Source organism: Phoca vitulina, unplaced genomic scaffold, assembly GCF_004348235.1.
Source record: "Phoca vitulina isolate PV1807 unplaced genomic scaffold, GSC_HSeal_1.0 scaffold14, whole genome shotgun sequence".
In the NCBI taxonomy this organism is placed as follows: domain Eukaryota; kingdom Metazoa; phylum Chordata; class Mammalia; order Carnivora; family Phocidae; genus Phoca; species Phoca vitulina.
Window position 1 is genome coordinate 25,624,048 of NW_022589717.1, and position 27,890 is coordinate 25,651,937.

Genomic DNA, 27,890 nt, shown 5'->3' on the forward strand with positions numbered 1-27,890 from the left:
AACAGAAAATTAAAGAGTAATGAGTGAATTACTATAATTTTATTTAGCCATTTTACTTATTATTTTTCTCTACATCAATTTATTAATTCTAATGGAAAATGTTTTTAAAGACCTGTGTTATTAGAATCACACATAATCCTATCTATTTTTAATTATGTATTATTTCAAAAACACTAAAAATTGAAAAATATAAATACCGTTTTAAAAATTCATGCTCTACAGATTAATTGTGGAAAACCACTTTCATTCACATACAACTAAATGAAAATGGTTAGGGGACAATTAAGATCATGAAAAACATAAGAATTCTTTTTAAAAGTCTATGTGTTCTCCCAATTTTGTAAGTGGGAGATAAATGGTCTCATTTTTTAAACCACAATAAGAGAAAATGCACCACTCATTTAAATATTTTTTCAATACATTTCTGAACCAAATTTTGCCCCACAGAGGAATTTAAGACAAAAATTAGAGACCTGGGAAAAGAAGACTTTATAACATTCAATTATACTCATTTTCATGCATTAGCCTTCCATTTTTTAAGTCAGATAAGCTTGCAAAATATTCTATAGCACACTTGGTCATGAATTATTAAATCTAATTTTTAAAACTTTTGCCAGAGAAACTACCTTAATTGTAATAAAGGGATTGTAAATCTGGTTGGAAAATCGACTGGAAAAACAGGCAAATTAAGGAATAAGATCTTGCTTTCTGTATTTTAAAAAATAGTTCAAAAGTCACTATAAGTTAATTAACCAATATTAAAATTTTGGCTATCAAGGGCAAAGTTAAATTCTCAGTGTGTATATTCAGGAAGAAATACTCCAAACAGTGAGGAGAAAGAAAGAGAAAATTAAAAAGCAAGAAAACAAACAAAAACTACATTCAGGAAATGCTCTCACAGAGGTTTGCTTTATAGGACTGATGGTACAAGTAATTAGTATGACAATTAATAAATGGCACTTTGAAGAACTGCTACTAAACCCCAGTAGATCTTTAAGTCAAACCACCTTGGCTTTTATTTGTTTTTAAGCAACAGAATTATAGTTTGCCATCATAGTTTCATTACCTCATGTTTAAAAGATTCATATGTACGAAATGCTTAAAAGAAACATCCCTTACATACACTGTATTTCCCAGTGGACATAGCTTAGCACAAACTGATAAAAATGAAGGGTCATAAAATAGAAAATCCATTTTCATACTCATTGGTGTGTAATTGAATAGATTCTTTGAATAGTTGCTATAAATTAATTCCAACTTAAAAGCAATGAAATATTTTACCTTTTGCAAAGCAGTCAGGAATGACAAAACTATTCTTTTCCCCCTTTAGCAAAGAAGGGACATTCTGTGATTTCAACAGTTATTGCCTTCATCTATCTAAACTATAATCCCATCTCATGGACTGCACAGGAAAATTTGGAGCTCCTTCAAAGCTCAATCATCCAAATACAACAGACATTCTCATTGGTGTAAAGTATATTTTAGAACACTAGGATATTTTTCCAGGATATTAAATTTGAAGAATGACTGACTTTGGTTTCCTTATGAGTTAGGACATAGTAATGAATAGTTCTCCTCAGATTTAGGATAGATTCAAAAATATATTTAGGGACACAAATAGGTCTACGGGTCCATAAAATTTGTATCAGCCGTTGCCATATGTATTAGAGAGAAAAAACACATCAGTTATTTTTCTTAATTAGGAATAATAAATGTGGTTACTTAACAGAACTCACACACAACAGAGTATCTACCACAGAGAGGTTTATGTTCTAAGACATTTACATTCAGTAAGAGTAGCCTACAGATCAGAGCTTACTTTTTTTTTTTTACTTTTTTTCTTATACCTCTTTTTTTACAGTAGTGTTATTTACCACCGTTACACTCACTCAAGCAAGCAATACTTACTAAACCTTAGGAATAATAATGTAGTGTTGTTTTCTTCAGGGCTAAATACATTGTTACACCTAGTATTTCAGTCCGATACGTGGTTTTATTGTCTACAATCCCAGCAGGTATTTATTTCGTATTTACCAGGTGCAGCTAAACACTGAATGTTTACTATGTGCCAGGCATGTGCTAAGTGTTGAGACTACAAGATGAACAAGACACAGTCCCAGGCTTTGAGAATACATATTCTATTAGGGAAAGTAAATAAAGACAACTCACTACCACTTTGCAGTAAGTGTTTACTAGATGTATGTTGTGGAGGTTCGCACAGAGACAAAGCAATTCTACCTGAGGAGTCCAGGGATAACTTCACAGGTGATGATTGGACATTTGAGCTGGATACTAAAGGATGATGAGTAGCTCTAGCAGGAGGTGGAAGAGTTTCCGTCTCACAGAGGAGGACAGCAATAAAAATGAGTTAGGGCTCTGAGTCCTACATTCTCAGGGCACTCAAATGCTCTTGGAGATACAGAGTACTTGAGACTTAGTTAGCCAGACTGGAGGGTGTAAGTGAGAGAACTTAGTCAAAATCCATAAGTTGCCCATGATATCCAGAAAAGCTGACCAGCCAGGACAAGACTGGCAGTCAGGGATTTCTTAAGAAATGTAACTGATGGGGGGTGGGGGAACCTGGGTGTCTCAGTCTGTTGAGCATCAGACTCTTGGTTTCCACTCAGGTCATGATCTCAGGGTCGCAGGATCAAGCCCCATGTCAGGTTCTGTGCTTGAGATTCTCCCTCCCTCTCCCTCTCCCTCCACCTCTGCCCCTCCCCCTGCTCAAATCCTCGCTCTCTCTCTCAAATAAATAAAATTTAAAAAAAAAGAAACCTAACTGATGATTTAACAATGTGGCGTTTTCCTAGATGCTATAACTAGAAACTTCAAATAAATCTCTCCAATGGATTAACTTTAGATTCCTATTTTAAACCCTGAGTTTACTCTGCCTTCCTACTGTTATATTTCCTAGCATAATTTTACAATAACTGATGAGAAGTTCAGGACTTATCCTTTGTATTTAATGGCCTCTCTGGTAGTAAAATGGTCTGGATGCACAGTCACCAACCAACTCAGTTTGCACAAGACTGCCTCTATTTTAGCACTCATTGTCACAAACCCTGGGAACCTCCTCAGTCCAGACCCAACTGGGCCAGTTGATCACTCTAAGACTTCCCACTCCCAAGGCGCTAGCAGAATAGGTACACAGCATTGCTTTTCATAGTGAATTTTTTCTTTTAAAAATCTACTATTTTAAAATGTAACATACACAAAGCACATAAATTATTATGTGTACAATTTTTAACAAATAGTGGACCACGTAGTACCAGAAACAATATATATGCCACCACCCCAGAATCCTTCTTTCCTAAAATGTTTTTCTTCCCCCAAGAATTAATTCCTTTCCTGAATTTTCTTGTAAACATTACTTTGTCTTTTTAAAATAAATTTGCCAATGGTATCAAACTGTAAAACTTAGCTTTACCTTTTTATTTGAACTTCATCTACCAAAATGCTTTTATGTTTTGCTTTTAGTGCTAGCATTATGTTTATAAAACTCATCCACGTTGCTACGTGTGGATGTAGGTTGTCTACTTTCTTGCTGTATACTCTTCCCTTGGATGCATTTACCATAACTTTTATTCATCATTGTACTGGTGATGACATTTTGTTTCTAGTTTCAGGTTATTACAGACCATGCTGTTAGGAATATTCTTGTATGTGCATTCTGGTGCAATGTGTGCAAGAGATTCCCTAGGGCTGTACTAGTGAAAAGTATGGTCAATGAATTAACAGAATCATCATCACCTGGGAGCTTGATAGGAATACAGATGCTCAGGTCCTAACCCAGACCTGCTGAATCAGAATCTCCATTTTAACAAGATTCCTTTGAACATTAAAGCCTGTGTGAATGACATGCAGTACAGGATGAGAAGCACCATTCTACAGCATAAGCTAAGGAGTGGAATCACTGCAATTAAGCTTTACTTGACACCAGCAGGGGGAGAGTTCCCAGCCTTCCACATCCTCATCACTTTGTACTGTTAGTCTTTTAGATCTGTAACGATCTGGTGGGTGTGATCTGGAATCTCCTAGATTTCCTTTGCATATACCTAATCACTAATGAGGTTGAGCACTTATTTATAAGTTAATAAGGGATTTGGATATCCTCATTTCAAATTTCCTTTTCCCGTCTTTTGTCCAGGTTTCTACTGGTTTGTTTCTCATTTTCTCCTTAGTTTGAAAAAATTTGCTATATATGCTGGGTTTTAGAGAATTGGTGGTTATATGTATTGGGATTACTTCTCCCATTCTGTGCATTGTCTTTTTACTCTTTATGGTGCATTTGATGAACGGAATTTCTTAATCATGATATTTGTAAGCTAACCAGTTTTTTTCATTTATGTTTTGTGACTTAGTGTATTATTTAAGAAATCCCTCCCTACTCCAAGGTCCCGGATGTATTTCCCTATACCTTCCATGAAAAAAATTCCCATTTCTTAACTTTTTATTGAAATACAATTCATACAGAAAACTGAACATGAGAATTCAGCTTAATAAATTTTCACCAACATCCTTGTGAATCATGAGATTTCTAGCAACTAGAAACACCTGATGTTCCTTCCCCTTTAGTCACGACTCCTCAAGAATAAGACAATGTGAGATAATTGTTCAATTTTGCCTTTTCTAGTACAATGTATTGGAAAATCCCTTTTATTTCCACTCATATGCCCTGCCACCTCTTTAGTATGTCAGATACACATGTGAGATATAGATCCCTTGGCAAACTCACAGCCCCAGTCTGGCCTGATGGTCACTTTCCACAGTCCTTGCAATAGAAAGATCACACTCCAGGCCTTCCACCAGCACTGGCACCCTGACGCCCTCTGCTCATCTATCCTCTCCTGATGTGGACACCAGGCATTTCAGGCCTCCCACCTACACAGGAGCATACCCAGTGCCCCGGCACACCCGTGTGCCTGTGTGCCTGCCCCTGCAGGTTCATGTGCAACCCAGAAGGTTGTTTCCCTCTTGACCATCTCTGACCCAGGTACACAGTGAACTTTTCTGCCTTCTAGCGGGCTGCAACTACATCTTCTCCAGTGTAGGGGCAGGAAGCCCCTTCAAAGTCTTTCCATCCTCGGATGATCTCTCTCAGCCTTAGGATACATTGTACAATTCTCTTACATCTCTTTTATCATGACTTAATAACTCTTTATATCAAATGTCCCTGTTTAAATCACTGGTCACTCCATGTCTCCTGATTGGACCTAGACTAAAATAAATCCTTTATATTTTTGAAATATAAATTTTAACATCCTCTGAAATATGAAATTAGAGCTTTTTATTCTTTGAATGCTTGATAGAAATTGCCAGTGAAGCCATCTGCCCCAGCAGTTTTTGTGGAAAGATTTTTCACAAAGAATTATTTTTTTTTAAGATTTTATTTATTTATTTATTTAGAGAGAGCATGAGCCAGGGCAGGAGCAGAGAGAGAATCTCAAGCAGACTCTGCGCTGAGTGCAAAGCCAAAGGGGGGGTCTGGGCAGGGGACTCGATCCCATGACCCTGAGATCATGACCTGAACGGAAATCAAGAGTCAGACGCTTTACCAACTGAGTCACCCAGGCCTCCTGAGTTACTTTCTTTAATGATTATAAAAGTCTAAGTTTTGTACTCTTTCGTTGAGTCAGGGTGGATTATATTTTTCCAGAAACATTCTTCTTGGGTCTACATTCTCAACATTTCTGTCATAACATCTTCCCTCTCTTCTTCTACATCTATGATATAGCACCTTTATCACCTTTTGCATTATTTTCTTAAGATTAATTTATTTTAGGGCACCTGGGTGGCTCAGTCGGTTAAGTGTCTGCCTTCAGCTCAGGTCATGATCCCAGAGTCCTGGGATCCAGTCCTGCATCAGGATCCCTGCTCAGCGGGCAGTCTGCTTCTCCCTCTCCCTCTGCCCCTCCGCCTTGCTTGTGCTCTCTCTCTCTGTCAAATAAATAAATAAAATCTTTAAAATATAAATATTTAATTTATTTTAAAGAGGGGGAGGAGGGGCAGAGGAAGAGAGGAAGAGAATCTCAAGCAGACTCCTCCTGAGCACAGAGCCTGATGCAGGGCTCAATCTCACAACCCTGAGATAATGATCTGAGCCAAAATCAAGAGTCAGATGCTTAACCGACTGAGCCACCCAGGTGTCCCTCAACTTTTATATTCTTAACATTAGTAAAAGGATTGAAATATATATACTATGCTAACAGAGATCAAAAGAAAGCTGACAAAACTTTTACTTCAACTTTCTATATTCTATGTTTTAAATATATCTCATACATAACAAGAGTTGACTTTTTTCCCTACACTCTAAAATTCTTTGACTTTTACTGGAATATCTCTTTTCATTTATTTTCAATGAGTAATATTTTTTTTGTATCCACCTAATTTTTGTTTCCTATTTTGTCACTTAATTTTTTTTTCCCTCTTTTTCTCTCATTTGTGCTAAGTACTTTTTATATGCCATTTTTAACCAACAGTTTGAAAGTTATACATTTTTAAAAATGATATTCTAGATATTAAAGATGCATACTTAACAAAAACTTTATCCTTTTCTTGGATAAACCAAATTCCCTAGACTACTGTAACTTTTATGTTAATTTAAAGATAATAAAATATAATCACTATTTAATATTTTAATTATATTTTCTAGAACCACTATACATTATTATTGCTATTGCACATCATCAGTTTATTTTCCCATAGATATTTATGACTTTTTAAATCTGTATTTTCCTGGGGCACCTGGCTGGCTCAGTCAATTAAGCATCTGCCTTTGGCTTAGGTCATGATCCCAGGGTCCTGGAATCGAGCCCCACTTCAGGGGCCCTGCTCAGCAGGAGCCTGCTTCTCCCTCTCCCTTTGCCCCTTCTCCACTCGTGCTCCCTCTATCTCTCTCTCAAATAAATAAAATAAAATCTTCTAAAAATAAATCTATATTTTCCTTTGAATTTCAGTTCTTCCTTTTCAGATCATTTTTCTTGTCCTGAAGTACATCTTTAGTATTTCTTTCATGAGATTCAGTTGGTCATAAACACTCAGTTTTTGTTTATTTAATTATGTCCTCATTTAACCTCTTTTTTTAAAAAAGATTTTATTTACTTATTTGAGAGAGAGAAAGAGAGTGCACAGAGGGAGAGGGAGAAGCAGACTCCCCACTGAGCAGGGAGCCCAAAGGGGGGCTTGATCCCAGGACCCCAAGATCATGACCTGAGCCAAAGGCAGATGCTTAACTGACTGAGCCACCCAGGCGCCCCCTCATTTAACCTCTTGAAAGATATTTACTATGCCTATAGACTTTTAGACTAGCAGGTATGGCTGTAAGCACACTGAGGTTATTATTCCACTATCTTCAGGCTTTCATTGTCACTGTTGAGAAATCGGTTATCTTATTGCTCTTGCTGTGGAAATAATTTTTCTCTCTCTTTTCCTTTTCTCTTTCTTTATTTCTTTCCGACTGGCTTTTTAAAATTCTTTTTGTTTGGTTTTCTTTATCTTCACTATGATTTCAAAGTGTATGATTCTTTTTATTTATCCAATTTAGGATATATTAGACTTCTTAAATCTGAGGATTGGTGTCTTCCATCAGTTCTGGAATAATCTCAGCCATTATCTCTTTAGATATTGCCTTTGCCATATCGCTAAGAGGCAATATGCACACCTCCTCAGACTCTGATCATATATATATTAGATCTCTTCATGGTATCACTCTTGCCTTCTCTTCTGTATTTTGCTATTTGTCTTTCTATTGGATTCTGGGTAATTTCTTCTAACCCTTCTATCAGTTCACTAGGTATCTGTTCTGCTGCATCCAACATGCTACCAAATATGTTCACTGCCAATATAATTATTGTGTTTCTGTTTTCTAGAATTTCTGCTCTTTCTATTCCAAATTTATGTCACTTTTTATAACTTCTTATTCTCTACAAATACCTTCAACTTCTCATTTATTCCCTTTAAACACACTGGTATAATTGTTTTAATATCTAAATCTGATAATTCCAATATCTGAATCTGAATGAGTCTTTTACTATTGTCCTTTATTCCAATTGGTTCTTATACTTTTTCCATTGTTTTCTCATGTGTTTAGCTATTACTGACTCATTGATTGATTTTTAAGGGCAAGGTCTTCGTCCTTAAAAAATAATATAAGTTCCCCTTAGTCAGTAGGGTTTTTCATTTCCTTCTACCAGCCAGCTGGAAATCAACTTAAACTAAGTCATAACTTGAGGATCCCTCACTAAGGTAGGCTATGTGTACATGAGGTACAAATCCATGCAAGACCCTGTATGTGGCCACAACTCAGAGAACTTTCTTTCATATTTTTCTTTTCTGTTTAGCAATGAGGCAACTTTAAAAAAGCAAAAACAAACAAAAACAAAAAACAGTTCCTGTAATTGATGGAAAAGGAATGGGTTTCATTCTAGTTTGCTCTTTCCCTGGCTTAATGTGGGGAGGCTTTTTTGTAAAAATCTCAAAAAGACAGATTCTAAACCTGACACTGTCTTCCTTAACCACATGCTTACTTTTCCCAACTATGCAGCATCAATAATGCCTTCATGGCATAAACAGGTTTGGCACTCCAATATTCTGCTTCCCACTCTAGTTATAGATGGTCAAAGAAAAATTGGCCTGTGGCATTCCCTACTGTCTTTTTAGTTCTTCTGTGACTTTTTTAATACAGTTTTTAAAACATAATTTTTCTAACATATTTTATTTCAAAAAGGATACTTTATCCAAATAATATTTCCTCATCCCATTATGTGAAATAAGTGTCTCATCAGAATTGTTAAATTATTAAAATCCAAGTTTAATAGACTTCATTTATCCACAAACTAAAACAAGATGCTATTCCAATGTCCACATTTCCTTGGCTACATGGTAACATATTTTATAGTCTTATATACATATTTATCTGTCCATGAATAGATAACTAAGTAATGCTGGACTATATTTATATCTCCTGTGATATTAATCACTGGCAGGTCTCCAAACACCTTTTTCCCAATTTAGGAATGATACAAATGTAAACATGGTATTAAAATAAGGAAATCAATATGTCTCAATGGTTCAATATAACTGTCATAAAATGCACAATGTTTGTGTTTTTTAAGAATACTTTAGAGTTGTTTCACAACAACTTTGTTTATCTGTTAAAAAATAGTGAGTTAGAACAATCAGCTAATCTATTATCTACCGAAAGATACTACCCACTATGCTCTAGGTTGAATTGTGTCCCCCAAAAAAATATATGTTGAACTCTTAACCCCCAGTACCTCAGAATGTGACTTTTTTTTTGGAAACCAAGGTCATTGCAGATATAATTAGTCAGATTAAGATGAGGTCATAGTGAAGTAGAGTGGGCCCTTAATCCAATATGACTCATGTCCTTATAAGAAAAGGAGAAACACACAGACATACAGGAAGACAGCAATATAAAATCAGAGGCAAAGGCTGGTATTATGCTGCCACCGGACAAGCAGCACCTAGGGATATCACAAACTGGAAAGGGGAGGAAGGATCCCCCCTTCAAGACTTCAGAGGGAGCATAACCCTGCTAACACCTTAGTTTCAGATTTCTGGCCTCCAAAACTGTGAGACAATAAATTTCTGTTGTTTTAAGCCATTTAGTTTGTGGTAATTTGTTACAGCAGCACTAACAAACTAATAAACCCTATTAAAATGTTATTGTAAATTTTACATCTTACCAGTAACTTCTGAGGAAGTTATTAGACTATCATTTAACATAAAAGTACAGTAATAATATGCTTTCTGTTAAAGATTGATGTATGAATTGTATTTCTCTCAGGGAGGCTTACTTGTTGGCATTTGCTTGAGTTCCTAAAAATATTATCACACCTTCTGGTTTGTAAATTGTGGAGTAAAAATACAATCTTAGCCCCTTCTTCTCTTGGAAATAGTCCAAAGCCAATCATAAAAATTAAACATTAGAAAAGCAAATTCCTTTGATGAAATCAGAAGCCATCTAAAATCCAGAAGCACATTATATAAGACAGAACTTCCAAATATAAGTGAAAACTACATGAAAGTGCAAGAAGAGGAAATTAAAGACACCACAGTTGCTGATCTCAGGTAATGCAGAGAATAATTCTCCAACATAAGTAACCACATCTTGGGGAGCAAACCCCTTTAGGGGAAAAATGGAAATAAGGTGTTTATTCTGACAACAGAAGTGCACTGGACCACATTTTCACAAGGTCTCAAGAAGTTGGGAAGGTGGGACTGACTGAATGAGAAATCACATAAATGAAGCAGATTTTCAGGACTCAACCTCCAGTTGAAGTGGAGGGTAAGGAGAGACATTTAGCAATGTGAGCTGTCCTTCAGAGTGGAAATAAAATGGCTGGGGAGAAGCAAAGGCTAAAAGAACTCATGCACACCATAGATCTGTGTCATTAAAAGTGTTTTCCATTAACCTGGAACACTGCTCTGGCCACTCCTATCTGCAAACCTCCTATAAATGGCTGGTCCAGGAAGAATGCACCCCATTTCAAAGTGAGTAATCATCATCATCATCATCATCATCATCTAGCATAAAATATATACCAAAATACTGCAGAAGCAAACAAAATGGAAAAGGTATTTTTAAAAATTACACATGAATACCATAAGAAAAGTGTTGCCAGGGGAAAAAAAAAAGGTGAAAAATATTGCCACAAGAAAGATAAACATTTTGACCAAACATATTGCTTAAGAAAGGTTTTGGAGGAAAAAATATAATTGCTTCTATTTAAAGAATACTCAAAAAAATGGATATAAAAGCTGAAGAAAGATATGGTGACACAATAGAGATCACTGCTTGAGTTGATGCAGCCCAAAAAGACGTAAAGGGAAAAAGATTAAATTATTTGCAGAAATGAAGACGGAGTATGGGGCACTGAAAATAGGATTGATAAAAGTGAACATGAAACATAAAAAAGAAAGTTTAAAGGGATCAGAAGAAAAATGATAGACACAGGAAACAGGCGAAAGAAGAAAAGAAACAAAGTAATAGAATAAAAATATATTAAAAACATAGTTTAAGAAATAAACATTGAAATAAAATAAGATTAGAACCTTCAAATTGAAGGACATACTTTATATCAGGAAAAAAAAATTGTCACAGCATAATGCTCACCAAAACATATCTCAGAAATATTACAAGAATTCAGAAATAAAAAATCCTTTGAATAGCCAGGCAAAAGAACAATATACCTATAAAAAGCAAAGCTGCAAACTAAAAGGCAGAAGAGAAATATCTATGAAAAATGAGCATGATGTAAGAATTTCATCCTAGCCTAGATGACACAATCAATAAGTAACTAATCAAAATTTTGAGAACGAAAAGAAGTTGGTAAATGACATAAGTAGCTGATTTCCACATCTTTTATAGTCAAGGGGAATAATTCTCATTTGGAATTAGTAAATCACTTGGTACAAAAATAGGTATATTTAAAGTATGAATACCATGTATACTCTTTTTTAAGTTTTTATTTAAATTCCAGTATAGTTAACATACAGTGTAATATTAGTTCCCAGTGTACAATACAATGATTCAACACTTCCATACAACATCCAGTGCTCATCATAACAAGTGCCCTCCTTAATCCCCATCATCTATTTAACCCATCTCCCCACCAACCTCCCCTCTGGTAACCATCACTTTGTTCTCTATAGTTAATAGTCTGTTTCTTGATTTTTCCTCTCTTTCTGTTTTTTTTTTTTTCCCCTTTGCTCATTTCTTTTGTTTCTTAAATTCCACATATGAGTGAAATCATTATCATGTATACTCTTAATGTATACCTATACACTAAGAAAAAAACATATCTGATAAAATTGGGTGGTGGATAAAGGAGACAAGAAGGAAGAATAAATAGATACAAATTCCATTACTGTTCATAGGAAAGAGTCATAGTTATATATAAAGAAAGTATGTCTTCCACTTTTGAAATATTAACTGCTATGGGAATTGACTTCCTGTCACAAACAGCTAAAAAACTAGACAAAAGATTTATTATAAATAGATGGTAATTAGAAGCATGTGGTACTCTTCTAAGACTAGACAAACAGATCAATGAAACAGAATAAGACACAGCAACAGATCTATGCATATGTGGACATTTAGTATATGACAGAGGTGACCCAGAAGACCACTGGGTAAAGAGAGACTTTTCAATAAATATGTCTAGGACAATTGAGCGTCACTATGGCAGTGGAGAGTGGGGAGATTGGGGAGGGAATGAAACTGGACCCTTCTCTCACACCTTACACAAAAATACACTTCAAAAATCTTAAAACCTAAATATAAACATAAAAACTATGAAAATTTAGAAGACATTAATGGACATTAATTTAATGACCTTTAGGTAGTGAAGGTTTTACACTGAAGTTCACAAACAAGATACAAAAGGAAATAGTCATAAAGGAAACACTGATAAATTCAATTTCTATTTGTCAAGGCACCATAAAAGAGTATATGAAGACAAGCCATAGAGATAGAGAAATTTTTTTCAACACATGCAACTGACAAAGACACAGTTTATGAAATTAAATGAGAAATTTTTAAAACTCAATAAGAAAAAGGCAACAACTCAAAAGAAAAATGGAAAAAAGTAATTAAACAAGATTTTTTTTAACAGGAAATCCAAATGGCCAAGAAGCATATGATAAGAGTGTTCAATCTCATCAATAATCAGAGAAATTAAAATTTAAAAAAAAATTTAAAGATTCATTTATTTATTTGAGAGAGAGTGTGTGTATTTGCACATGCACAGGGAGGGGAGGGGCAAATGGAGAGGGAAGGAGAGAGAATCTCAAGCAGACTCCCTGCTGAGCACCGAGCCCCAGAAGGGCTTGATCCCAAGACCCTGAGACCCCCAACCTGAGCTGGAACCAGGAGTCAGACCCTTAACCACTTCCACCACCCATGTGCCCCCAGTGTTTAAAAATTTTTAAATATGTGGGGCGCCTGGGTGGTACAGTCAGTTAAGCATCCAACTCTTGATTTCAGCTCAGGTCGTGATCTCAAGGTCGTGGGATAGAGCCCCCATTTGGACTCCATGCTCAGGGTCTGCTTGAGATTCTCTGTCCCTCTCCCTGCCCTCTTGCTTGTGCTCGCTCTCTGTTTCTCTTTAAAATAAATAAATAAATCTTTAAAAAAAAGTTTTTAAACACTGAATCCCAACTGATAGGCACAAATTTACAATTTTAACAATTTCAAATGCTGAAGAGGATGTAAAACAATGAGACTGTTTATTCCCTGCAAGTATGAACATGAATTAGTACCAACCTTGGAATACTGGAATTATTGAGAAGTTTAAGGTATACATAACCCATGAACCAGAAAATTCTCTCCTTGGTATATACCCTAGAGAACCCCTTGCAGATGCACAATGGCAGACATACACAGTATACTGATACAGCCCTAAAGTGAAAACAACTCAAATGTCCATCAAGGTAGACTAAATATTACATGATATATTCCTAAAATGGCATACTGTACATTAGTGAAAATGAACAAGCTACAGTAGTCCGTAGTAGCATGGAAAATTTTTGCAAGCAGTATTGAGCAAAACAGACAGGGCATAAGAAATATATGCAGTACAATTTAATTTATATAAAATTTTTAAATAGGCACAAATAATTATCATGCTGGGTGGTAATACTAGAGAGAAAAGCATGGAAATTGTTATCACAAAACCAAAGCCGGTGGTTAACACTGAGGGGTGAGTAAGAGTGTTCTAATTGGGAAGAGACCGGGTGGGAGTGGGGGTACTGCTCACACAGGGTTAACTTTATAATTATTCATCACATCATACCAGATTTTCATTTATTCATTGGTCTCTCTCAGTCTATCATAGCAGGTTTTATTTGCAATATATTGTTGTGCTCTCTTGAGTATGGGAACACTTGTTGGGTGAGTGCAGATCCTCAGGAGTGCAGGTTGCACTCATTCACCAGATGCTCCTTGCTCTACAAACACAAATGGGACAGAGGGTGTCTGCAGTCACTAGGCTGGAACCTGGGAGTGGGTGCTCAAGACTCCATCCCGGGAGGGGAGGACAGGTAGGGAGGCACGAGTTGGGACCACTTGTGAATTAAGGTTCCAAGCTTCCAATGCTTATTCTATTATCCTATCAGACTCACTTACAAACCACAAATTTAAAGGTAAGTTACTAAGAAGTTCAAGAGGGTGACCACAGAGCATTAATCCCCAGAACTGATTCCCTTCTGAGGGCGGAGTCCTGTGTGACAGCAGTGTCACATGCCCATGAAGCCAGCCCCCTCACCATACATGTATATTTTCTGCACATCTCAGCATATGTGTTGTATTGTGTATGTGTATGTGTGAATGGAGGAAAGAAAAGAACAGATCACGCTTCTATTTCTTACTGCAAGTTCCTGAGCCGTAGGTGAGGTCTGAGCAGAAGGGAAATAAGAAGATCTGAAGTGATTATGCCATTAACTTTTTAAACTATCAGACTGAAGCTTATTTACCAAAATGTTCATACATCTGAATGTAGACCTGCGTGTTTAAAGGATGTTTTATAAATTAAGTATTAAATATTTATAATTAAGATCATGGGCAATTAATTCCACAGCATGCTAAGCGATTTAACATAACTGTCCTTGGCTATAATCCTGATGCCAAGAACCTTCTACTCTGATTCTAGTTTCTTTCTTTCCACTCACTTTAACTGAAAAAAAATGTAATGTTTGGTGGGGCAATTTATAAGATCTAATAAAAGTGGATACAAATAGATTATGTCATCTAATGTATGACAATTCAGATTTCCAAAGGGAAGTGAGATGGAAAGAAACCAAGTAGGTGTTCTACCTTTGTTACCCTCATTTAATTCTCTCACAATAATACTGAAAGACACTACAAATATCTCATTTCTGCAAAAGAACACTGAGGTTGGGAAGGGTAAATATCCTTACCAAGATCATCCATCTAGTAAGTGGATATATATTTTCTGATCAGACTACAAACTTGTATGCCTATCTTTGACCTTTTTTTCTTCTTTTTTTTTTTAAACATTTACTGTCCATTTACTATGTGCCAAGCATGAGGGATCGATGTCCACTGCAACCCAAAATCCAAGGTTGTGTTCTTAGTCCAGTAATGTGTGGCTATGTGCACTTGAAATATGGCTAGTATGAATTGAGTTGTGCTGTATTTTAAATCATACACCAGATTTCAAAGACAGTAAGAAAAAAGGAATGTAAAATATGATACTAATAATCTTTCATATTGATTATATATAAATGGTAAATTTTATATATATTAGGTTAAAGTAAATGTGTTTAAAATTTATTTCATCTGTTTCTCTTATTTAATGTGGCTACTAGAAAATTTATATTATAAGTATGTCTCACATTTTATTTCTATTGTACATCATTGGTCTAAAGATGCCCTTTCAGTCTTGCTTCAAGATACACAAATGAATTACCTACTTGTGATTATTAAATGTTATATTTCAAGATTATTTTGAATAAGAAGTATCTGTAATACACTATGTAATGTATCTTCCTGCCACCATCAATATTTATAGATGATATATTTAATCTCTTGAAATTTCAGAAATTAGCTTAACTAAAAGTAGCTAAACCCTGTTGGTTTTCCTTTTCCTGATAGAACATACAATGAACAGAGAGAGATACCTGGATTCAAGACACAGGTATTCCTGTAATGGAATGAAAAGGGCTTTTTCACATACCTCAAGTATCTCTTTGAGATTTGCTGAACACTTTTAATATCATAGTATGCATTTCTCCCAGCATGAAAATTTTTTATTATTTAGAACTGGGTATATTAAAAACACTTTTTATGGGGCGCCTGGGTGGCTCCGTCGTTAAGCGTCTGCCTTCGGCTCAGGTCATGGTCCCAGGGTCCTGGGATCGAGTCCCACATCGGGCTCCCTGCTCGGCGGGAAGCCTGCTTCTCCCTCTCCCACTCCCCCTGCTTGTGTTCCTGCTCTCGCTATCTCTCTTTCTGTCAAATAAATAAATAAAATCTTAAAAAAAAAAAAAAAAACACTTTTTACATTTTCCTACAGAAGATGAGCCAAGGTACATTTTCAGACATAAAACACTTGTATTTTTATGAAATGTCTATTAACGTGAGCAGTGGGGAATAATGTAAGAAAGCTATCTTTCCTATTATATTGTTACATACTGAAACAGCAATACAAATAATTTATAATTCAACATAAAGGCTAACACTCTAAAACTGTACATGATATAGTAACATTATTGATAAACTTGTAAGACTGATTGAAAATGTACTTCTAAAAATACGTACAATAGTGAGAAATACCATATTTAGATTACATGGGATCAGATGTAGAAAAACTCTCAAAAATCACACAAATTTACACAACTCTTTAGTTCATAACATTGTATGTACTACAAATTACTCATTTTATAAGCCCATCCTATATTGAATCACTCTGTTTTATCATGAAATATAGCCATAAAATATCCCAATGTTAGGGGCACCTGGCTGGCTCATTCAGTGGAGAATGAGACTCTTGATCTCGGGGTCATGAGTTCAAGCCCCACGTTAGGTGTGGAGTTTACTTAAAAAAAAAGAAAAGATATTGAAGAAATTATCCCAATTTTATATTTAAAGAGCAAAATATTCATAGATACGTATAAGACAATATGAACATATATAAAGCAATACAACAAAATGGAATAAGAACTGGAAATCAGAAGCCTGATACTTGTGAGATTTGACCTACTTGCAAACTTTTTAATATTTAGTTTCTTCATCTGAACAATGGGAAAAGTTAGATCAGCTATGCCTGAATATCCCATGAGAATCAAGGACACAATATGTAAAAAGAAACTTATTACCAGTAAGGAATGATACAAATATTATTATTATATTAAGAACAAATTTATTCTATTATTTTATTATAAACATCTATCCTTCAGTTGATGTTTTTAGTAGCCATTGAGGCAAAAAATAAAATAACAAAAATATTTGAAATATCTTAAGTTTCAGCTTTTTCAAATCATTTTTAGAATCGCCTTGGTATAAAATAATAATTGACATTACATCAATAAATGAAAATACTTATGAGAAGGTACTTGATGATCACAGTAGAATTGGGGGAGATAGGTGACCACAGAATCAAAAAGGCAAGAAGCGACAGTCTAGGGCGCCTGGGTGGCTCAGCTGGTTGGGCAACTGCCTTCGGCTCAGGTCATGATCCTGGAGTCCCTGGATGGAGTCCCACATTGGGCTGCCTGCTCAGCGGGGTGTCTGCTTCTCCCTCTGACCCTCCCCGTTCTCGTGCTCTCTCTCTCTCAAATAAATAAATAAAATCTTTAAAAAAAAAAAAAAAAGAAGTGACAGTCTAAACGTACACAAGGCAAGCATCATCTCCCTCCCACTCCACCTGTTATAATATAGTGGATTCCTGAATAAAACTGAATCTATTTAGAATGTTTAGAACTTATTATTTTGGGGCAAGAAAAAGCACCTTATGAAAGATAGCAAAAAGGGAACCAAGAAGAAAGTGATTGATCCATTTTCTAAGAAAGATTGGTATGATAGAAAGGCACCAGCTATGTTCAATATAAAAAATATTGGGAAAACACTAGTCACGAGAACTCAAGGAACCCAAATCGCATCTAATGGCCTCAAGGGTCATGTTTTTGAAGTGAACCTTGCTGATCTGTGGAATGATGAAGTTGCACTTAGAAAATTCAAGCAAATTACTGAGGATGTTCAGGGCAAAAACTGCCTGGCTGATTTCCATGGCATGGATCTTACCCATGACAAAATGTATTCCATGGTCAGAAAATGGCAGACCATGACTGAAGTTCATGTTGATGTCAAGACTACTGATGGTTATTTGCTTCATCTATTTTGTGTTGGTTTTACCAAAAAAAACTAACAATCAGATTCAGAAGACCTCTTACACTCAGCACCAACGGGACCTCCAAATTCAGAAAAAGATGATGGAAATCCATGACCTGAGAGGGGCAGACAAATGACTTGAAAGAAGTGGTCAATAAATTGATTCCAGACAGCACTGGAAAAGACATAGAAAGACTTGTCAGTCTATTTATCCACTCCAGGATGTCAGAAAAGTAAAAATGCTCAAGAAGCCCAAGTTTGAATTGAGAAAGCTCTCCATGTGAAGGTAGTAATTCTGGAAAACCTACTGGGGATGAGAACAGTGCTAAAGTTGATTGAGCTGATGGATAGGAGCCACCAGTCCAAGAATCTGTTTAAAATTCAGACATTTAATGGTGAAAAAAAATCTTGTGATGTTTAAAAAAGAAAAAGAATTTATTATTTTTAAAAAATCTACTTTCCATTTCTACAATGAGTTGAAAATGCCTCTCTAACCCCTTCCCTTCAGTTGGCTTCGCATAGTGTCCGAAGGCAGGAACAAAGAACATGGTGTTTCCTCCTCTGATAAACTGAGTGCTGTGGACTGAATTGTGTTCCCCCCCAGACTCATATGTTGAAGCCCTTACCCCCAGGGTGATAGTATTTGGAGATGGTGCCTTTGGCAATTAGGTTTAGATGAGGTCACGAGGATGGGGCCCTCATGATGAGATTATTGCCCCTATTAAGATCGACCAGAGAGCTCTCTCCCTCTCTGAATGTGTGCTCTCAGAAAAGGCCATATGACAAAACAGACAGAAGGCAGCTGTCTGCAAGCCAGGAAGAGAGCTCTCATCAGAACCTGAACATGCAGACACTTTCAGCCTCCAGAACTGTGAGAAAATATTTCTGCTGTTTTAGCCACCCAGTCTATGGTATTTTGTTACAGCAACCCAAGCTAACTAGTTCCTGAATAACCTCTGATGGGGTGGGCAGGTGAAGAAGCTCGAGAGAGTTTTCTGCACTGGCACATGGGTGAGAATTCCCTTATAGTTGTTGAGAGAAAATGAAATGGATGCTCATGTCCAATTAATGAAAGAAAACTATTATCTTAGACTTAACTAGAAAAAAAAATTTAAGTATTGCCGCTAGGTTTTAAAAAGATGCAAAGGAACAAAATTGGAAGGAAATAAACCAAGTTGTTAAGCATGGCTGTCAGAGGGTAGTGGCATTAACGGACAACATTTTTCTTTTTTATTTTTTTTTCCAAATTGTTCTTTAATATGGTTCTATGTATTTTTATATTTATTTATTTATTTTTAAAGATTTTATTTATTTATTTGACAGAGAGACAGAGAGAGGGAACACAAGCAGGGGGAGCGGGACGAGGGAGAAGCAGGCTTCCCGTGGAGCAGGGAGCCCGACATAAGGCTCGACCCCAGGACCCTGGGATCATGACCTAAGCTGAAAGCAGACACTTAATGACTGAGCCACCCAGGCGCCCTGTATTTTTATAATAGAAAAAAAAAATGAAACCTAACATTTGGCTAGTGATCTCAATACAATATGAGTCTAACAGCAAGGGTTTTGTTTAAGCTATCTTCATAGGGGAACAAAAGCTATTTATAAAGCATTTTTTGAGTTCCAAAATGTCTACCTTTCTATTGGCTCTTTTTAAAGGGGAAGCGTTGCCCTCCTAAAACTCAACCCTTTTATAGAGAGAAGATTCTGTCACAGTAATTGAGAATAATAATACCATATGTAACATATTTTAAAAAATGTTCATTGTGGGATGCCTGGGTGGCTCGGTCAGTTAAGCGCCTGCCTTCGGTTCAGGTCATGATCACAGAGTCCTGGGATCGAGTCCCACATTGGGCTCCCTGCTCAGTGGGGAGTCTGCTTCTCCCTCTCCCACTGCCGCTCCCCCTGCCTGTGCTCTCTCTCTCTCTCTGACAAATAAATAAATAAAATCTTTAAAAAAATAAAAATGTTCATTGTAATGAGTAAATGCTGAAGGAAAATCAAATAATAAATATTAGGTTCTCAAAGAAAGTGCTCACTCAGAGCTGACCAATATGAGAGCAGGAAAATATAATGTTTAATAGAAATTCATGAAATAGAAAGGAATACACTACAAAGAAAATAAGAAAAGCTAAAAGCTGTTTCTTCTAAAATAAATAAATAAATAAATAAATAAATAAATAAAAATAAATAAAGTTGACAGACCTTCAGCGCAAATGATCCAAGAGAAAAAGGAAGGGAATGTGGGAGAGAGAGAAAACCTAAATAATTAATATAGAAAATTAAAAAGGAGACATCAGTATAACTGTTATTATGGACAACTTTATGGCAATACTTTTGACAATTTAGACATATTTCTATAAACATAACTTACAAAAACTGACAAAAGATGAAAATAGTTTCATCAGTCATAATTTTATTAAAGACATTTAATCTGTGATTTTTTTTTTTTTAAAGATTTTATTTATTTGACAGAGAGAGACACAGCGCAAGAGGGAACACAAGCAGGGGGAGTGGGAGAGGGAGAAGCAGGCTTCCCGCCGAGCAGGGAGCCCAATGCGGGGCTCCATCCCAGGACCCTGGGATCATGACCTGAGCTGAAGGCAGACGCTTAACGACTGAGCCACCCAGGCGCCCAAGACATTTAATCTGTGATTTTAAAATTCCATATAAAGAAATCTCCAGGCCAGGTGGCATCAATACTGATTTTCCCCCAACATTTAAGAAAAAAATACCACATGGGTAAGCGTCTGCCTTCGGCTCAGGTCATGATCCCAGCGTCCTGGGATCGAGCCCCGCATCGGACTCCCTGCTCAGCGGGAAGCCTGCTTCTCCCTCTTCCACTCCCCCTGCTGTGTTCCTCTCTCGCTGTGTCTCTCTCTGTCAAATAAATAAATAAAATCTTTAAGAAAAAAATACCACAATCTTACACAAATTCTTCCAGACAAACAAAGAGGGAATAGGGAATCTTTTCCAACCTATTGTATAATGTCATTACCTCAATGCCAAATCCTGACAAGAACATTATAAACAAGGAAAATTACAGGTCATTTCTCTTTTCGATGTAAGTTTAAAAATCCTCAACAGAATATCAACAAATTAAATTCAAGTTAGGTTTATTCCAAGGTTGAAGAATAGTTTAACATCTGAAAATCAATGAGCATAATTCATTACATTAAAAGAACAAAGGAGAGAAATCATATAATCATAAGAAATCAAAATAAAATCATCTGATAAAATTCAACATTGACTCATGATAAAAACCTCTTAACTAAGCAAGAACTTTTAAAAATAATATAGAGAGGCTTTAACAAATACTACACATTATACTTAATGCTTATATATATATATATATATACATATATATATATATATAATAATTCCTTCTGAGATAGGAATTGAGAAAAGAAAGCTGCTCACCATTTCTGTGTTACATTGTGCAGACAGGGGGGTTAACACATGCTATAAAGTAAAAAAAAATAAGAAAATGTCTAAAATAGAAAGAACAAAAAACTGTCATCATTCAAGGACAACATGATTGTGTATTTAGAAAATCTAGAAGGATCAACAGATAAACCAGATAAACTATTAGAAGTTATGCTAATTTATAAAGTCCGTAAGATATAAGGTCCATGTAAAAAAGATCAACAGTATTTCTATATTGTAGAAAAGCGGGTAGGGTCTGAAATAAAATTTAAAATAGCATTTAAAATAGAACCAAAAATGTCAAATGCATAGAAATAAATCTAAAAAAAGATGCAGAAAACTATCAAATATTATTGAGACTTTAAAAAGGCCTATATATATAAAAGGATATATCATCTGTATTTCATTCTGAAAAATTATGTTTCTTTCAATTCTTGATTTACCTGGAGGCAGGTAAATCTAAACAAACATCATCTTTATATTAACAATTATGGCATGGCTTGTGAGATTAAAGTTAAAAAAAGACAAAATTGAAATAATGTATAATGATAGTAAGAAATTCAGAATAGAGAAAGAACAAACCAGCAAGTACTTCATAGTCACTTTTTTGTCCCAAAGAAGGTAACATTTGTGTTAAATTTTACTATATTTAAATTGATATTATTTATCAAAGACACCTTAAAGAAAGTGAAAAGACTAGCCACAGTATAACTAACAAAGGATTAGTATCAAAAATTTAATAGAACCCCTCCAAATCTAGCAATCTAGGGTGGAAGCAAAAGGATAGGATTCTAGAACGGCACATAAGTAGATGTCAATAGCTATCAATATTATTTAAAAAAATAGAAAATAAAAAATAAAAGAGCGCAATCCATGAACAAGTGATAATAATGCATCATGATAAAAAGGAATTCTATTAATCTAATTCTGGATTCCTGAGGCCTAATAAATACATGTATGCATATATATATGATTGATTGATTGATAAGGAAAGGGAGAGAAGTGATACCAATGTTTTGTTGTTTGTTTGTTTTAACTAGGAAAGTTCTAAGCTACCAAGAACAGGTATGAGCCCTAAAAACAAACTACTCTAAATAATATTAATTATTATTTCTTATGGAATCAGACTTTCTTATATTTTCTGGTTTTATTATTTTGATGCTTTCCTGCCAGTTCAGCCAGGTTTTTAATCTTATCTTTTAATATTTAACCAGCATTTTTAAGTGTTCTGTACCCAAAAGTCTTTCTCTGCATAGTTGTTCACCATGTTCTCAGAAACACACACACACACACACACACACACACACAGAGCTGTATTTTTTTTCAGCTATATTTTTTATTCAAAATGAAAACAACATATTTGAGCTCCATGGGTGAAAATATTTATTCTAATAAATTAGATAAATTTCTTCATTAAATAGAAAAAAAATAAATATGAAAACTGGTACCAGTCTTTTAGAAAATAACATAGTATCTTCACTCATCCAACAAAATATAGTGAGCACTTCCTACATGCCAAGAATGATTCTGGATCCAAGGGATTTAGTAGTGAATAAATCAGTCAAAACTATCTGTCTTCATGGAGCTGACGTTCTAGCAGGAGGAGGCAGACAAAATCAGATAAATAAAAGAAGCAACATGTCCTGAGACCTCAAGTGTTAGAGATCAAAGTAAAGCAGGAGAGGTAAACCAGGCTGGCAGGAATGGCCTCACTAATAAGGAGGCATTTGGACAAAAGCCCAAAAGTGGTCAAGAAGTGATGCTTTCCAGGCAAAGAGAACACCACCTACAATGTTCCCGCATTGGACATATTAGATTTGAAGTGCCTATTTAAAAATCAAGTAGAAATGCTGATTAAGCAGTTGAATGTGAGCTGGAGTTCAGGAGAATAACCAGGCTGGAGATATGTTTGGAGTCATCAGCATATAAATGATATTTAAAGACACAGATTGGTTGAAATTACCAAGGGAATGAGTATATCTAGAGAAGAAATTCAAAAATTTCTGGCCAGACCTCTATGAGCACTGAGGGCCCCAAGACTCTTAGTGGGACTAAAAATATTGTTAGAGTTTAAAGGGTGATCTGGTTGGATGGTAGTGCTCTTCAAAGTCAGGTTTCAAATTTCAAAGGTATAACTATCAGAGAATATATGTAGTATGATGGAAGGCAAAATCATTGGACGAAAAGAGCTCAAGGAATGGAGAAGCCAATGAATCAGACTGCTTATTGGACACCAAAATCACAGTTCTTACAAGACTAGCACTAGAGAAAGTCACAAGGACCCAGGGGCTAAATTCTTTAAGATATGAGAGAATGGATACAAATCAATAGACTAAGAAGAAGAGATAATGGAAGATATCCTTTGATGACATGGGATTCAAAGCTGGGTGTGTTAGAGAAAGGGAGAATGGTCTGGAAACAGTATGAGGAGTAAGGAGGTCACTTCCCCATCTCCAATCCCAGATGGGTGAGGCATGGGAGAGGAGACCATCACCACTTGAGAGCGCAGCAGAGGAAGAAATGTCCTCAGGACTGGAGACAGAGCACAGATTTCAGTAAGACCAAGAGGTGAAGGGAACACTTAGCAGAGGGTAAAGATTTAGGGTTTTTGCTGGTTACTGGCTATGAGTTCAGGGAGAACAGTAAACATGTTTTAAGAGCAAAAAAGGTAAGGGATAAGGTCACAAAAAAAGGCATACAGAGTTAGAGAGATTTCCTTGGTCAACGATTTTGGAGAGAGATTTTAGTATCTGAGAAGCAGCCATACAGGAAAAGGAAATTTTCTAACCTTTCATTCCTTTCATTGAAGGCAGTTCCATTCTTTCCTCAAAGATTACAGATGATGCAAATATAACCCAGAGAATTGAACGGATTCACACCAAACCACACAACTGAGTTGGATCTCATGTAGAGCAAGGTGGGCTTTTTGGAAACATTTCCCTTCTCCCCAGAACTTTATATTGAAAAATCCTATTAAAGAATTCCTACCATGGGCCTATTCCCTTAGAATCATAAAAATGGAGAAAAAGCTTTGAAATCACTGGTGAAAGGGGTGCCTGAGGAATATCAGTTTCAGTGTGACCTACCAAATTTATTGAAAGAGCAGAGTAAACAGGCAGATTCAAGGTCTAGAACAGGATGCCAACAACGACAATGACAAAAATAGCTGAATGCAGGAAAGGCCACAGTGATTGTGTTTATACAATAACAATAAACCTCACTTCCTGAGTTCTGTGCCATGATAGTTTAAGTTAGTGTGGTACAGAGGTTTGTCTTGTGCTTCTAGTAATACATCCTTTAGGATCGGTCACTGAACACCACGTTTTCAAGTCTATTATGTTTTACTATTTACATCTAGGGAACTGAGGCTAATAGTCAAAGCTCAATTTTATTAAGCACCAGGATGTAATGTTATATACTTTACAAGCATAATCTAAAAATTTTGAGGTTGGTACTGTGATTATTGCCCCATTTAATCAATGAGGAAACTGAGTCATGGAGTGATTAAGTAACTTAGATGAGGTTTCCCAGCTAGAAACTGGCAGAGCCAGAATTCTAACCTCATTAGAGTGACTAGAATAACCAGTGCTTGCACTACTGTGCTATATAGGAGTCCCCTTTATCTGCACTTTCACTTTCTGTGGTTTCAGTTATCTGCAGTCAACCAGGATCCGGAAGCAGATGATCCTCCTTCTGACATACGGTCAGAAGGTCAATAGAAGCCTAACGCTGTATCATGATGCCTACGTCATTCATCTCACTTCCTTGCATCAGTAGGCATTTTATCACCTCACATCATCACAGGAAAAAGGTGAGTACAGTACAATAAGATATTTTGAGAGAGAGACCACATACACATAATTTGTATTACAGTATATTGTTATAATTGTTCTGTTATTATTAGTTGTTAATCTCTTATTGTGCCTAATGTATAAATTAAACTTTACCAGAGGTATGTAGGTATAGGAAAACACATACTATATATAGGGTTCGGTACTGTCTGCAGTTTCAGGCACCCACTGGGGGTTTTGGAACATCTTAACCTGCAGATAAAGGGGGACTACCGTGCCACTTTAAAAGTCAAGGCTTCAAGTAGTATAAAGTATATACATTTATATGTAATATAACATAATTATTATATATCATATATAATAATATATATAGGTCAAATGAATAGAAATCATGACTTTGTCTTAACTCCCATGTTCTAATTTCCTTTCCTTTTTCCTTTAATAAGAATAATTCATTTATTCTAAAAAAGAATTGGGCAATTTTAATTTAAGGGCCCAGTAAATTACCATACACCCCTGAGAAAACCACAAGATCTGCATTCCCTCACAATTTAAGCTACATTCTCTTATTAAATAGACCTCAGTGACTGTTTCAGACATTCAGTGAAGCTGTAGCTTACTAAACAGTGTTAATAATGGTGTGGAGAAAAAGCTTTGTCGGATAAATTTGTAGATTAAAGCCATAAAATGAACTAAAAAATTAACATGAATTCTAAAAAGTATTCGTAAAGTATTCATCATTTTCACCCAAGACACAAAGCCAGGACCACACCTAGGTTATTCAAAAAGAAAATCAACATCTTTCATATTTCTCTAATAGCTTACATAAAGTAAGTTGCTGGCCACAAGACTTCAGATATTTCTGCTCTTATTAAAAAAAAAAAATGTTGCTATTATAAAAGAGTGGTTTGGCTGAAAACAAAGCAAAATAAAACAATACTTCATATACAACAAAGCAATGATGAAATTCCCATTCTTATTTGATTAAAAGTACATTTCATTTTAAGGAAAAAAGAACAGCTACCCTATAGCATTTGGAAATAATATTTTTATTGAAATTTTTTACACTTTCAGCATGTTCAACCTTCCAACTCCCCATGAAGTTATATGAGTATTGAGAGACTTACATCATAAAACTAATAATCTGTCCAACAATTTGGTTTTAAAGCATATAAGCTAAATGTATAACCTTTTACTTATTTTTATGGTATCTCTGCAGTCTAAACATAATCAGTGTAAACCAGAATTGCAAAAAAAAAAAAAAGGGTCCAGTGCCATTCTTTTGCATGTTTATATTCGTTGTTGTTTTTGTATTTTACTTACTTTCCAAATTCAGTTTTCTTTTAGCAGTTATCAAATTTTAGCCTACTATGCACAAACAGACACACAGATACATAGAAATATATTCCATTTGGGGGAATTCTTTTAATTTGTCTTCATTTATTCATTCATTCAACAAATGCTTATTAACGCTTAATGTGTGCCTGTCACTGTGATAAGTACAAGGAGACTTTAGCCTCTATGAAGCTATGCCTCTATTAGTAAATAGTTCAGGTATTTCAGGAGAACATTTTTGCATGGACAGAACATTTAGCAAATCTCAGAACACATCCTGTAGGTGACTGCCCCATTCTGCTGGCCTTCTACTCACAATTTCACAATAATCTGCAGCTAGTAACTAAGATTCTCTCAATGAATGTTTTAGAAAGATTTTCTGTCTTTTCTTTAGCATTAAACAAACGGTGGTCAAGCCCCTGTACGGTAAGCTCCATGTATATGGAAAAAGACTTAAATTTCTACATTCGGAGTAAAGCCATGAGAATTACTGAACCCTTCAATGAGCTTAGAGGCAGCTCTGTGAGGGTGCCTCTAAATAAATGTGATTTATCTGAGTTCAACGGTATTTGAAAAGAGAGGCTTTTATCAATGCTTAGTACGACTGTGAATAAACTCTAAATGTCACAGAACTTTCACTTATGAGGTAGTTAAAGGCTGCAAACCTCAGCTTTCAGGATTATCAGATTTCAAGATTATTATCTATTAAAACTATTTCACCCATTAGATCCTATGCTTTACGAAGAATTTTTGACAGCATTTACTTCTTCATATACATATTCAATTCCAGACTCAATTGAGACCCACCCATTATTTATACTACCTCGGGCCTAAACTATCTAATCAAGCCTGAAAAGAAAAAAAAAAGGGAAAAAAAAAAAAGCCTGAAAAGAATTCAAGCTATGGATCAATTCAACATTCAAAAATTTTAAGCATTTACATGTGTTCGAGATTCTGACATTATATTCACAATATTAAAAGTTTTGGTGAATATTGGTTGGATTAATGAAAATGTGTTACTTGAGCCTCCATCTGATGCTTGAATTCCTTTTAAAATAATACACACAGCGAAATGCTGGTAAAATTGTAGTCGGATAAAGGAAATTTTATGCAAGTGCCTTAAGAACTTGAGGAGTTTCTTCTGCAAATTTTCAAAAATTTTTTCCAAAATCAGTCACTCTACAAGAAGAGTTTTCTCTTAATGACAGCCTGAAGCTCAAGAACAAAGTTAAAAAGAGGAAAACGACAAAATAGTTTGAATCAATAGCCCCCTAGGTCTTCAAGTAACTCACCAAGTTCCAAAGAATTTTTCAATCACACTTACAGGACTTTAAAGAATTATCTATATTTTCTTTTGAAGAATTATGTATTTTTTAAACAACAATAACTGAACTATAGAGAGACTTTTTAAATTATAAGAATTTAAACTTATAATTTCTTAAAGCCTTTAATATTCACACACATTA

The 27,890-nt window shown here is 35.4% G+C and overlaps 1 protein-coding gene across 1 annotated transcript in view; it reads right to left on the reverse strand.

Moving 5' to 3' along the window:
* Positions 1–27,890, reverse strand: part of IQCM (IQ motif containing M) — a 363,870-nt gene that overhangs the window by 273,731 nt on the left and 62,249 nt on the right. The window lies entirely within an intron of this gene.